At 41.9% G+C, this 13,015-nt stretch overlaps 1 protein-coding gene across 15 annotated transcripts in view; it reads left to right on the plus strand.

Moving 5' to 3' along the window:
* Window positions 1–13,015, plus strand: part of CUX1 (cut like homeobox 1) — a 464,969-nt gene that overhangs the window by 263,350 nt on the left and 188,604 nt on the right. The gene's annotated exons all lie outside the window — the stretch shown is intronic.

Raw genomic sequence — 13,015 nt, forward strand, 5'->3', positions numbered from 1 at the left:
CTGGTCCTGAAACAGCCTCGGGGGACGAGGCTATATGCTCTGTCCCAGTTACACTCAGGCCCCGGCATTAGGGAAATTGGAAACCAGGCATGGAAGCAGCCCCTACCTTCCTCGGCCAGGTTCACAAACCTGGGGCTCAATCCGCCTCTCCATGTAGGACACTGTATGTTTGCAGGCTGAGGAATTGGCCACCACTGTTCTAAAGACAAGCGGGCATGACAAGATGGGCGTTAGGCCCGTCGCTGCCAGGTTTTGGCGGCTGCCGTCCTTCCCAAGGCTTTCCCTTCTCCATCCATCCTCCCCCCGGTCCCTCGACACAGCACTAGAGTGAGAACACCCTGGATGTGACTTGGGGACTCCTCCTCGGTGTGCTTGCATGGAGAGTGGAGAGGTGCGTCGCTTGTGACCCGCTTTGCCGTGACCGGGGTGGTCCTGGCATGCCGGGTATCTAGACAGCTTTTCATCAGTCGCTCATCAGCATGCTAATTGCCGTATGACTAATTATGCCCTGAATTCCAGTTGATTTTCTTAATGAGACAGCTGGGTTAATTATGTAATCGTATGATTACATTAGCCTAGAGTGCCCTGGCGAAAAGTAGCGTCTGCCGCACTGTGATGTCATCGCGGGGATGGTGCTCACAAGGGGGACATTCATCCTCAGGCTGGTGGCAGGGGACGGCCCCCATCGCCCGCAGAGCGCACTGTGCAAACATGAGCCTCGTATCTATTAAGATTGGCCTTTTCAGCCCTCACAACCTGCAAGAAAAGCAGTTCACCACCAGCAGTCTCCTCGCCACCCTGCGCCCTCTCCACGCCCCCAGCCGAATCCAAAAGCCGCCTGCAGGCCTCTGCAGCTCTTTTGAGATCCAGCCATGTGTCCTTTCTTCTCACAGGACCTCTCTGCACAAGGCTGTTGGGCTTTATCAGGGTACCCCAGCACTTCCTTCGGAGTGATCCGAAGAACTCAAAGCAAAATGTTTGCATTAAAGTCCCAGAGCGACTTAGTTTACGATAACATATAAACAAGCCCTAGACTGGCCCCGACCTTAGATCCCACTGCGCACCCCAGATACGCTGTTTCATTCCTTCTTTCTGCCCTGATCTCTAACACACATCATATTTACTAGGAAAATACATGACCGATACCTTCTGGTTTCTGGCCGCTTCACTACTCCCCATCACAGCAGAACTCCCCTGGGAAGTGACTGCCTGCTGAATCCACTTCTTCACCTATTTACACTCTTCCTCCTTAGACTTTTGTGGCCTTCTCCTCTTCCTCTGCCAGGGCTCTAAATGTTGAAGTATGCCAGGACGTTATTCTTAGCCTTTTCCTTTTCATTTACATTCCCTCCCTAGGTGACTTCTAAAACTCCACATGACCAAAAGAGAATGATCAGTTCCCCCCACGTGCTCCCAAGACAGTCAGTGGCATCACCATTCACACAGGTGCTTTGGCCACTGATATGGTTTGGCTCTGTGTCCCCACCCAAATCTCACCTCAAACTGTAATCTCCACATGTCGAGGGAGGCGATTGGATCATGGGGGCAGTTTCCCCGTGGCTGTTCTCATGATAGTGAGTTCTCGCGAGATCCGATGGTTTTATAAGTGTTGGGAAGTTCCACCTTTGCTCTTCTCTCTCCTGCCGCTTTGTGAAGAAGGTGCTTGCTTCTCCTTCACCTTCTGCCATGACTGTAAGTTTCCTGAGGCCTCCCCAGCCATGTGGAACTGTGAGTCCATTAAACCCCTTTGCTTTATAAATTACCCAGTCTCAGGTATTTCTTTTTTGAGACAGAGTCTCACCATTGCCCAAGCTGGAGTGCAGTGGCACAATCTCGGCTTGCTGCAACCTCCTCCTCCTGGGTTCAAGCGATTCTCCTGTCTCAGCCTCCCTGAGATTACAGGCGCCTGCCACCATGCCCGATTAATTTTTGTATTTCTAGTAGAGACAGAGTTTCGCCATGTTGGCCAAGCTGATCTCGATCTCCTGACCTCAGGTGATCCATCCGCCTCCGCCTCCCAAAGTGTTGGGATTAGAGGCATGAGCCATCACGCCTGGCCCAGGTATTTGTTTATAGCAGTGTGAAAATGGACTAATACAGCCACAACACACAACTCAGCCTGGGTTCCCTTCTTTCTTTCACACGCAATAGCCAGGCTGTCAGTAAGTCCTAGTGAGCCAGCAGCCTCCAGAATGTATCCCAAATTCGGCCACTTACCCTTCAGCCACTGTCACCTAGTCCAAGCCACCTGTCTCTGTCACCTCACTGCACTCACACCTCCACCTAACGTCCTTTGCACAGCAGGCAGACGGGTCTACGTCAGTGGTCTCCAAACTACTTTTGCTTATGCACCTCAAGAGTAAAAAAGTTTGAATTGGGCCAGGCACGGTGGCTCATGCCTGTAATCCCACCACTTTGGGAGGCCGAGGCAGGCAGATCACCTGGGGTCAGGAGTTCGAGACCAGCCTGGCCAACGTGGTGAAACCCCGTCTCCACTAAAAATACAAAAATTAGCTGGTGTAATGGCAGGCGCCTGTAATCCCAGCTACTCAGGAGGCTGACGCAGGAGAATTACTTGAACCCAGGAGGTACAGTAAGCCAAGATCGCGCCACTGCACTCCAGCCTGGGCAGCAGAGCGAGACTGTCTAAAAATAGATACATACATACACACATACAATGAAATGTACTCATTTCAAGTGTGCAGTGTGATAGCGTGGCCACCTTCACAGTCAAGATGTAGAACATTTCTGTCACTTCAAAAGTTCCCTTCTGATCCCAGTACCCAGCAACTGCTGTTCTGCCCTTTGTCACTTCTGGAGTTGTATAGAAGTGGAATCATTTGGTCTGTGGTCCTACATCTGGCCTCTTTCACTCAGTGCAGTGTTTTGGGATTCATCTAAGTTGCTAGTATCATTAGTCCTTTCCTTTTTATTGATGAATGATATTCCACTGTGTGGATATATACCAATTTGTTTATCCAACAGGTATGTTGACAGACATTTGGTTGTTTGTGGGTATTATGAATCAGTCTATAAACATTCATGGAGAAGTTGTTATATAGGTATATGTTTTTATTTCCCTTAGGCAAATACTTAGGATGAGGGTCAGGGTACCTGTACATTTTACCTGATAAGAAACGCCAAGCTGCTTTTCAGTGTAGATGTATCACTTTATTAATTTTTTTCATTTTCTTTTCCTCAGGATAGCAAAGTTACAGTTGTATTATTTTATCCCCTCATGAGAAATTGAGAGGAGTTCCAGTTGCTCCATGTCTTTTGTTTCACTGGTTATTTTCTAATTTTAGACATTGCTAGTGAATGTGTAATGTATTTCGCTACGATTTTAGTTTGCATTTTCCTGATGATTAATGATGCAGAATATTTTTTCATGTGCATTTTTGCTTTCATAGATTTTTATTTATAAAGGTTTCAATCCCTTGCACATTTGAATTTTGGAGACAGGGTCTTGCTGTGTTGCCTAGGCTGGAGTGTAGTGATGCAGTCATAGCTCACTGCAGCCTCAGTCTTCCAGGCTCAAGCGATCCTCCCACCTCAGTCTCTCGAGTAGCTGGGACTACAGGCATGTGCCACCACACCCGATTAATTTTTTATTTTTTCTAGACATGAGCTCTAGCTATGTTGCCCAGGCTGGTCTCAAACTCCTGGGCTCAAGCAGTCTTCCCACCTTGGCCTCATGAAGTGCTGGGATTATGGGCATGAGCCACTGCGCCTGGCTTCTATATACGTTTTAGATTCAGCTTGTCAGTTTTTACAAAGGAGCTTTCTGTGATTTTGATTAGGATTCCATTGTATTTGTAGATCAATTTGAGGAAAATTGACAACGCTATTTATTCTTCCAGTCTAAACATAATATATTTATTTAGTTCATCTTTAATTTCTCTGAGCAGTATTTTACAGTTTTGATGTATAAACCTGGCACAGATTATGTTCAGTTTATTTCTAAGTTTAAGTCATGTTTTTGAATGTTATATTAAAGGGTATTTTCTTTTTAAAAAAATCTACAATCTGTTTATTTAATTATTATTATTTTTAATCTCGCTTCATCACCAAGGCTGGAGTAAAGTGACGCGATCTCAGCTCAGTGCAACCACTGCTTCCCAGGTTTAAGCAATTCTCCTGCCTCAGCCTCCTGAATAGCTGGGACTACAGGTGCCTGCCACCACACCCGGCTAATTTTTGTATTTTTAGTAGAGACAGGGTTTCACCATGTTGGCCAGGCTGGTCTCAAACTCCTGACTTTGAGTGATCTGCCCACCTCAGCCTCCCAAAGTGCTAGGATTACAGGTGCAAGATTAAAGTTTATTTTCTTTGGAAATTTATTTTCCAATTGTTTGTTGCTTTTATATAGAAATATAATGAATTTCATATATTATATAATTTTTACATTTTAACAAATAAAATATATAAATATATATTTTGTATTATATAATGTTTATATAATAATAATATAGGTGACCTCTTAATGCTCACCTATTAGCTCTAGAAATTGTTTTCAAGTTTTCTTGAATTGTCCATATGCCCTTGAAGACAATATATACTTTTTTTTTTTTTTTTTTGAGACACAGTCTTGCTCTGTCACCCAGGCTGGAGTGCGGTGGCACAATCTTGGCTCAGTGCAACCTCCGTCTTCTGGGTTCAAGCAGTTCCCTGCCTCAGCCTCCCAAGTAGCTGGGATTACAGGTGCCCGCCACCACGACTGGCTAATTTTTTTGGATTTTTAGTAGAGACGGGGTTTCACCATCTTGGCCAGGCTGGTCTCGAACTCCTGACCTCGTGATCTACCCGCCTTGGCCTCCCAAAGTACTGGGATTACAGGTGTGAGCCAACGCACCTGGCCACAATATATACTTTATAGATGTTGGATGGAATGTTCTATAAACATCAGTTAGGTCAAGTTGGTTGATAGTGTTGTTCATGTTTCCTGTATCCGTACTGATTTCTGATCTATAATGCTGTATATTTATTTTCCTGGCTTTTTTTTGGCACTTGCTACCTGTATATAATGTTGACTAGAACTAGAGAAAGCAGACATCCTTGCACTGGACCCAACATTAGGGAAAAGCATTCAGACTTTGATAATTAAGTGTAATATCAACTGTAGATTTTTTTGTAGATGCCATTTATAAGATGGAAATTCTCCCATTCTCAAATGTTAAACAAATCTTGCATTCCTAGGATAAATCTTACTTAGCTATGCATTTTATGCATATTATGCATTTTATCATATATTTTGTGCATTTTAAAATTTGCTGGATTCAATTTGCTACTGTTTTACTGAGGACTTTTGCCTTTAAATTTATGAGGAACGATATGGTTTGGCTGTGTTCCCACGCTATCTCATCTTGAATTGTAGTTCCCATAAAACCCACATGTCGTGGGAGGGACCCGTGGGAGGTAATTGAATCATGGGGGGTGGTTACCCCCATGCTGTTCTTGGGATAGTGAGTGAGTTCTCACAAGATCTGATGGTTTTATAAGGAGCTTTTCCCGCTTTGCTTGGCACTCCTTCCTGCTGCCATGTGAGGAAGGACATGTTTGCTTCTCCTTCCGCCATGACTGTAAGTTTCCTGAGGCCTCCTCAGCCATGCTGAACTGTGAGTCAATTAAACCTCTTTCCTTTATAAATTACCCAGTCCAGGGTATGTCTTTATTAGCAGTATGAGAGCAGACTAATACAGAAATATAGAACTATAGTTTTCTGGTTTTTTTCCTTTGAATGTCTGTATAGGGTTTTCACTTTAAGGTTGCACTGGTCTTGTAAAATAAGTTACAAAGTGCTCCCCCTTTCCTCTATTTGCTGAAAGAGTTTGTATAAGATTGCAGTTATTTTTTTCTTAAAACTTAATTCATCAGTGTTGCCATCCAGGCCTGGAATTTTCTTTATGGCAAGTTTTTAAATTATAAATTAACTTCTTTAACAGATGCAAGGCTATTAAGATTTTTAAATTTCTTCTTGAGTCAGTTTTGGTAATTTGGAATTTTTAAAGGAATGATCCATTTCATCTAAATTATCAAATTTGTTGGCATAATATTGTACATAATATTTTATTAACTTTTAAATATCTGTAGGATGTGTAGTGATGTCCTTTCTTATATTTCCTGACATTAGAATTTGTGAATCCTCCCCCCAGGCTTTTTTCCTTGGTTAGTCTGGCTAGAGGCTTATCAATTTTAAAGTTGTTTAAAAATAGAACCAGCTTTTGTTTGCATTGGTTTTTCTCTTTTTTTTCTCCTTGTTTTCAGTTTCGTTGCTTTCTGTTCTTATTAGCTACCTTCTACTTACTTTGGGTTTAATTTGCTCTTCTTTAGGAGTTTTACTAAGTGGGCATTGTTTTATTTCATTGTGATCAGAGAACATGTTTGTATGATTTCTGTTCTTTTGAATTTATCAAAAGTTGTTTTCTCATCCTATACATCGATGAATGTTCCATGTGTACTTAAAGAGAATGTGTATTCTGTAGTTGTTTGAATGGCATGTTCTAGAAAAGTGAGATCTGTTTAGTTAGTGGTGTTCTTCAAGTCTCTTATATCCATATTGACTATATAAAAATCATAATATTAATTAATGTGAATGGCTTTTTTTTTTGTTTTTTTTTTTTGAGACAGAATCTCACTCTGTCGCCCAAGGTTGAGTGCAGTGACACGACCTCGGCTCACTGCAACCTCTGCCTCCCAGGTTTATGCAATTCTCCTGAATGTGGATGGCGTTTTGAAATCTAATTATTATTTTGGATTTTTCTTTTTTCTTTCAGTTCTGTCAGTTTTTGATTTGCATAGTTTGAAGCTTTGTTTTGGGGGAAATATACCTTTAAGATTATCATATCGTCTCTCAATTGTTTGATTCTTTTAAGTTTATACAGTGACCTTCATTATTCCTGGAAATATTCCATATCGTAAAGTATTCTTTTTCTGATTTTAATATAAGCACTCTGGCTTTCTTTTGATGAGAGTTTTTATGTTATATATTTTTTCTATCCTTTTACTATTAACCTGTCTGTATCTTCATGTTTAAGTTGTGTAAATAGCTACATCTTGCTTTTTTATACATTCTATCTGCCTCTTAACTGGAATGTTAGATCATTTACATTTAATGTAATTATGGATAAAGTTGGATTGAAGTCTACCATCTTACTTTTTCTATTTGTCTTGCCTGTTTTTTCTTGTATTTTTCCTGCTTTTGATTAACTGATTTTTTTATGTTTTTATCTCCCCAATTATCTTATTAGCTATAACTCTTATTTTCTTAAGGGTTACTTTAAAGTGAAAAGTAAGCTGGCCATGGTGGCTCACACCTGTAATCCCAGCACTTTGGGAGGCCAAGGTGGGCAGATCACCTGTGGTCAGGAGTTTTAGCCCAGCCTGACCAACATGGAGAACCCCTATCTCTACTAAAAATACAAAATTAGCCGGGCATGGTGGCACATGCCTGTAATCCTAGCTACTCAGGAGGCTGAGGCAGGAAAATCTCTCGAACCCGGGAGATGAAGGTTACAGTGAGCTGAGATCGTGCCATTGCATTCCAGCCTGGGCAACAAGAGCAAAACTCCATCTCAAAAAAAAACTGAAAAGTAACCATCTTTAACTTGTCATTTTATACCTACAAATAATATACCACTTCACATACAATATAAGAATCTTATAATACATTGTCACTTTCTCACTCTTGTTCTTTGTGCATTTTTACTGATTTTACTTCTACCTATATTATAACGCTATAATACATGGTTACTATTTTTTCTTTAAGCTGTTATCTTTTAAAGAAATTTAAAATGAAATTATAATATTTTATTTTTACTTATCTATTTACCGTTTCCAGTGTTGTTTATTCCCTTGTGTGGATTCAAGTATGCACATGAAATCATTTTCTTTTGGTCTATAGAATCTCCTTTTAACATTTTTTATGATATAGGCACACTGGCAATGAATTCTGTTAGTTTCATTCATCTGGGGAAAAAAATACGTTAATCTCACCCTTTTTTTTTTTTTTTTTTTTTTTAAAGACAGAGTCCTGCTCTGTCACCCAGGCTGGAGTGCAATGGTGCGATCTCAGCTCACTGCAACCTCCATCTCCCGGGTTCAAGGGATTCTGCTGACTCAGCCTCCCCAGTAACTGGGATTACAGGTGTGCGCCACCACGCCTGGCTAATTTTTGTATTTTTAGTAGAGACGGGGTTTCTCCATGTTGGCCAGGCTGGTTTCAAACTCCTCACCTCAGGTGAAATGCCTGCATTGGCTTCCCAAAGTGCTGGGATTACAAGCATGAGCCACCGCTTCCAGCCACCTTCATTTTTAAAGAGTATTTTTTGTCAGATATAAAATAGTTTCTTGGGTCTGCCAGTCATGGTGGCTTATGCCTGTAATCCCAACACTTTGGGAGGCTGAGGCAGACAGATCACTTGAGGTCTGAAGCTGGAGACCAGCCTGGCCAATATGATTAAAGCCCTGTCTCTACTAAAAAAACAAAAATTAGCTGGGCGTGATGGTGCACACCTGTAATCCCAGCTACTCAGGAGGCTGAGGCAGGAGATTCTCTTGAATCCAGGAAGCAGAGGTTGCAGTGAGCTGAGATCGTGCCGCTGCACTCCAGCCTGGGTAACGGAGCAAGACTCTATCTCAAAAAATAAATAAAATAAATAAAATTAAATAGTTTGTTAGTGGTTTGGGTTTTGGTTTTTTCTCTCTCTGGACTGACTGTTTCTGAGACAGGACATCTCCAGTAATCCATATATTTTTTTTTAACCTATATACAATTAATCTTTTTCTCTCCACCATTTAAGATTTTCCTTTTCTAATTTTGATTTCAGAAACTCTCTTACGCTTACTGGTGTTCTTTGGGTTTATCCTGCATGGAGTTTGTAGAGTTTCTTGAATGTTTAGGCTTATAGCTTTTATGAAGTTTGGAACATTTTGCCACTGTTTCTTCAATACACCCTTTCCCCCTGTCTGGGAAATGTATGTTTGGTTGCTTAATTTTGTTTCATAGGTTGCCGAGGTTTTACTAACTTTTTTTTCAATCTTTCTCTCTGTGTATTTCTGTTTGGTTTGTTTCTGTGACTATATCTTTAAATTCACTGATCTTTTTCTTTCACTGTATCTAATCTATTTTTCAGCAAATCAAATGAATTTTTTTCATTTCACATATTTTAAGCTTCACAATTCAATTTGATTCTTTATGTTTTCTGTTCCTCTCTGTATTGTATTCATATTTTTCTTTAAATCCTTGGACATGCTCATAATGGATGTTCTAGTCTACTTCTTCCATTATCTCTTGTCATTTCTGGTTCTGTTTTTATGAAGTGATTTTTCCCCTGATCATCCTGCTGCTTTGCATGTCTAGTAATTTTCTATTGAATTTTAGACATCATGAGCTTTAACTGGATTTTGTTGTCTTATTTAAGTTTGGGCAGGCAGTTAAGTTACTTGCAGGTCAGTTTGATCATCCTGAGACTTGTTTGTAGCTTTTTGGAGTGGATATGGGCAAGCCTTGAAGATGAGTTGAGCCCTCCACTCAGGTGGGACACTTCCAGTGTCTTTACTCTTTAACAAGTCCTTGCTCTTCAACAAGTGTGTCCTCTCTGGCTGGTCGCAGTTGGAAAGTCCTCCAGCCCTCAAACTGTGGGGGGTTTTCAGCTCAGACTTTCCTTTCTATTCTTGCCTGGCCTTAGGAGTTTCACCCTGTGTGTAGGCACTTTAGCTCTTGGCAACAGATTGCCTCTCTGCAGATTTCTGTAGCTCTTGTCCCTCCTTTTCAGCGCTCTGCCTTGCAAGTTCCAATTGCTGCAGCCATCCAATCTTCTGATGTGTGTCCTTCAATGGACAGGGAGACCAACACACTCTGCTTGGGTTTTTTTCTTCATTGTGATGCAATCCAGAGAGTTCTTCCTGCCAGGAAGGGTAGCATAGGGCTCATCTCATTTGCTTCCCTTCCTTCAGGGAAGTCTTGTTCCACCAGTTGTCCAGCGTCTGTAAATAGTTGTTTCATTGACTTTGCCTAGTTTTCTAGTTGTTTGTGACCAGAGCGCAAGTTGAGTATCAGTAGATCTGTCATGGCCAGAAGCAGAGACTCCAAGTTCTGTTAATTTTGATTTTTGGATTTCATGGAAATGGCTGGAAAAAATAACTTACAAAGATACATAGATTCAAACCAAAGAAACACATTATTGGCTATCTTTACAAAAATAGGATTCATATTTATGAAATCTAGGTATAGGTTGAGTGTCTTTTATCCAAAATGCTTGGGATCAGAATGTTTTGGATTTGGGATTTTTGAATTAGTGATACTCAGCTTGTACTAATTATGAGAAGGTATTTGTTGAAACTCAGCTAGTCAGTTTTCATTTTCCATGATACAATTTTTTTTTGGTTTTTTTTTTTGGGTTTTTTGTTGTTGTTGTTGTTGTTGTTTTGTTTTTTGAGATGGAGTCTCTCTCTGTCGCCCAGGCTGGAGTGCAGTGGCGCAATCTCAGCTCACTGCAAGCTCCACCTCCCAGGTTCATGCCAGCCTCCCGAGTAGCTGGGACTACAGGAGCCCGCCACCACACCCAGCTAATATTTCTGTATTTTCAGTAGAAACAAGGTTTCACTGTATTAGCCAGGACGATCTCGATCTCAATCTCCTGACCTCATGATCCGCCCACCTCAGCCTCCCAAAGTGCTGGGATTACAGGCGTGAGCCACCACACCCGGCCTCTTTTTTTTTTTTTTTTTTTCTTCTAGCTTTTCAGAAGATCCTGCGTTTCTTATATTAATTAACAAACGATTTGAAACTTCTTTTGGCAAATGTTTACTCAGATTTGAGTTGGTAAATAATAGTAGATAACATTTATTGAGTGTTAACTCTGTGTGTGGCAATTTTCTTAAGTTAATCCTCACGACAGCACCATGACATTGGCACAGTTACTATGCCCAATTTATAGATGAAGAAACTAAGGCACAGAGGGGTTAAGTAACTTGTCCAAGATTGCACAACCAATAAATGAGAGAGCTGAGACTTGAACACATGCAGCCTGGCTGATACTGCAGACCATTACACTACGCTCCCTCTTGTGTGATATAAGGCATTGAGCCATTTTTGTAAGAGGTGCTGTCTTTGCCCATCAGTATATAGATGATGGGAACATTTCCATATATTCACTTTTAGAATGCTGTCACTGTAGCGTGAAATAGTTATTTTCCTCAACAAGCATTAAAGCACCACATTTATTGCAACAATTTAGAGTATGTGTTTATTTTTTCAAAAGTATCTGTCAAGCGGCATATTACTGATATGATAGCCATTTACCATCACAAAACAGGGCAGGTAATTTGGGTCCGTTAGCTTGCTTTTTTTTTTCTTTTCTTTTTTTCTCTCTGTTTTGAGGACAGGGTTTCGCTCTGTTGCTGAGGCTGGAGTACAGTGGCATGATCATAGTTCACTGCAGCCTCTAACTCCTGGCCTCAAGCAATCCTCCCACCTCAGCCTCCCTAGTAACTGGGACTACAGGTGTTTTCCCACCATGCCCAGCTAATTTTTTATTTTTTATTTTCAGAGATGAGGTCTTGCTATGCTGCCCCAGCTGGTCTTGAACTGCTGGCCTCAAGTGATCCTCCCACCTCAGCCTCCCAAAGCACTGGGATTACAGGCACGCACCGCCCCACCCAGCCAGGATCACTTAGCTTTTCTAAAGAAAATCGTATAGCTCATCTTTAAGCTTAAAACTCTTACATACTTTTGCCAAGAGAAAACCAACAAACCATTGTGTGGGTTGAAGTACTACAGTTTTGGTTTGGTTTGGTTTGGTTTGGTTTGGTTTGGTTTGAGATGGAGTCTTGCTCTGTCACCCAGGCTGGAGTGTAGTGGTGTGATCTCGGCTCGCTGCAACCTCCACCTCCTGGTCTCAAGCAATTCTCCTGCCTCAGCCTCCCAAATATCTGGGACTACAGGTATGCGCCACTACACCCAGCTAATTTTTGTATTTTTCCTGGAGACAGAGTTTCACCATATTGGCCAGGCTGGTCTCAAACTCCTGACCTCAGGTGATCCACCTGCCTTGGCCTCCTAAAGTGCTGGGATTACAGGTGTGCGCCATGCCGTCCATCTCTGGCTGCTTCTTGACAGGAACAGAATAGCATCCAAATTCTGACCATTGGCTCATTTCAGACATTGTACTTTCAGCTCTAGCATTTAGTTTGCTTCTTTTTATATCTTCTTTTTCTCTCCTCCTTGCACTCCTATTTTTCTTAAAATCCTTGTGCGCAGGCTCCCTCTCCCTGATGTCTTTTCCCTTCCTGTTCTCCCTCTCCTTCCCTGGGACCACACTGGCTTCTCACTATGCCTTGACCATGCCCTGTTCACAGCTACCACAGGACCTTTCACTAAGCGCTGCCTCTGCCTGGGGTGAATCCTTGCAGTGCCAGGATTCATCCCCGCTCACTTCTTCAGAGGCCTTCCCTGTCCCCTTGTCTCTAGGACCCATTCCCCTCACTCCCTGTGCCTCTCCTTTCCATGCTCGGCAGCGCAAATGCTCCTCACTCACAGTGGGGCTATGCCCCAGTCAACCCATCACAAGTGGAAAATATCATGAGTCAAAAATATATTTAATACCCCTAACCTACTGAACATCATAAGTTGAAAATATCATGAGTCAAAAATATATTTAATACCCCTAACCTACCGAACATCATAAGTTGAAAATATCATGAGTCAAAAATGTATTTAATACCCCTAACCTACCGAACATCATAAGTTGAAAATATCATGAGTCAAAAATGCATTTAGGCCGAGCGCAGTGGCTCATGCCTGTAATCCCAGCACTTGGGGAGGCCGAGGTGAGCAGATTGCTTGAGGCCAGGCGTTGAAGACCAGCCTGGGAAATGGGGTGTGAATCCCTGTCTATACTAAAAATACAAAATTATCCTGGCATGGTGGTGCACGCCTGTAATCTCAGATACTTGGGAGGCTGAGGCAGGAGAATTGCTTGAACTCGGGAGGCGGAGGATGCAGTGAGCCAAGATA

The sequence above is a fragment of the Pongo pygmaeus genome, chromosome 6 (assembly GCF_028885625.2).
Source record: "Pongo pygmaeus isolate AG05252 chromosome 6, NHGRI_mPonPyg2-v2.0_pri, whole genome shotgun sequence".
Classification (NCBI taxonomy): Eukaryota; Metazoa; Chordata; class Mammalia; order Primates; family Hominidae; genus Pongo; species Pongo pygmaeus.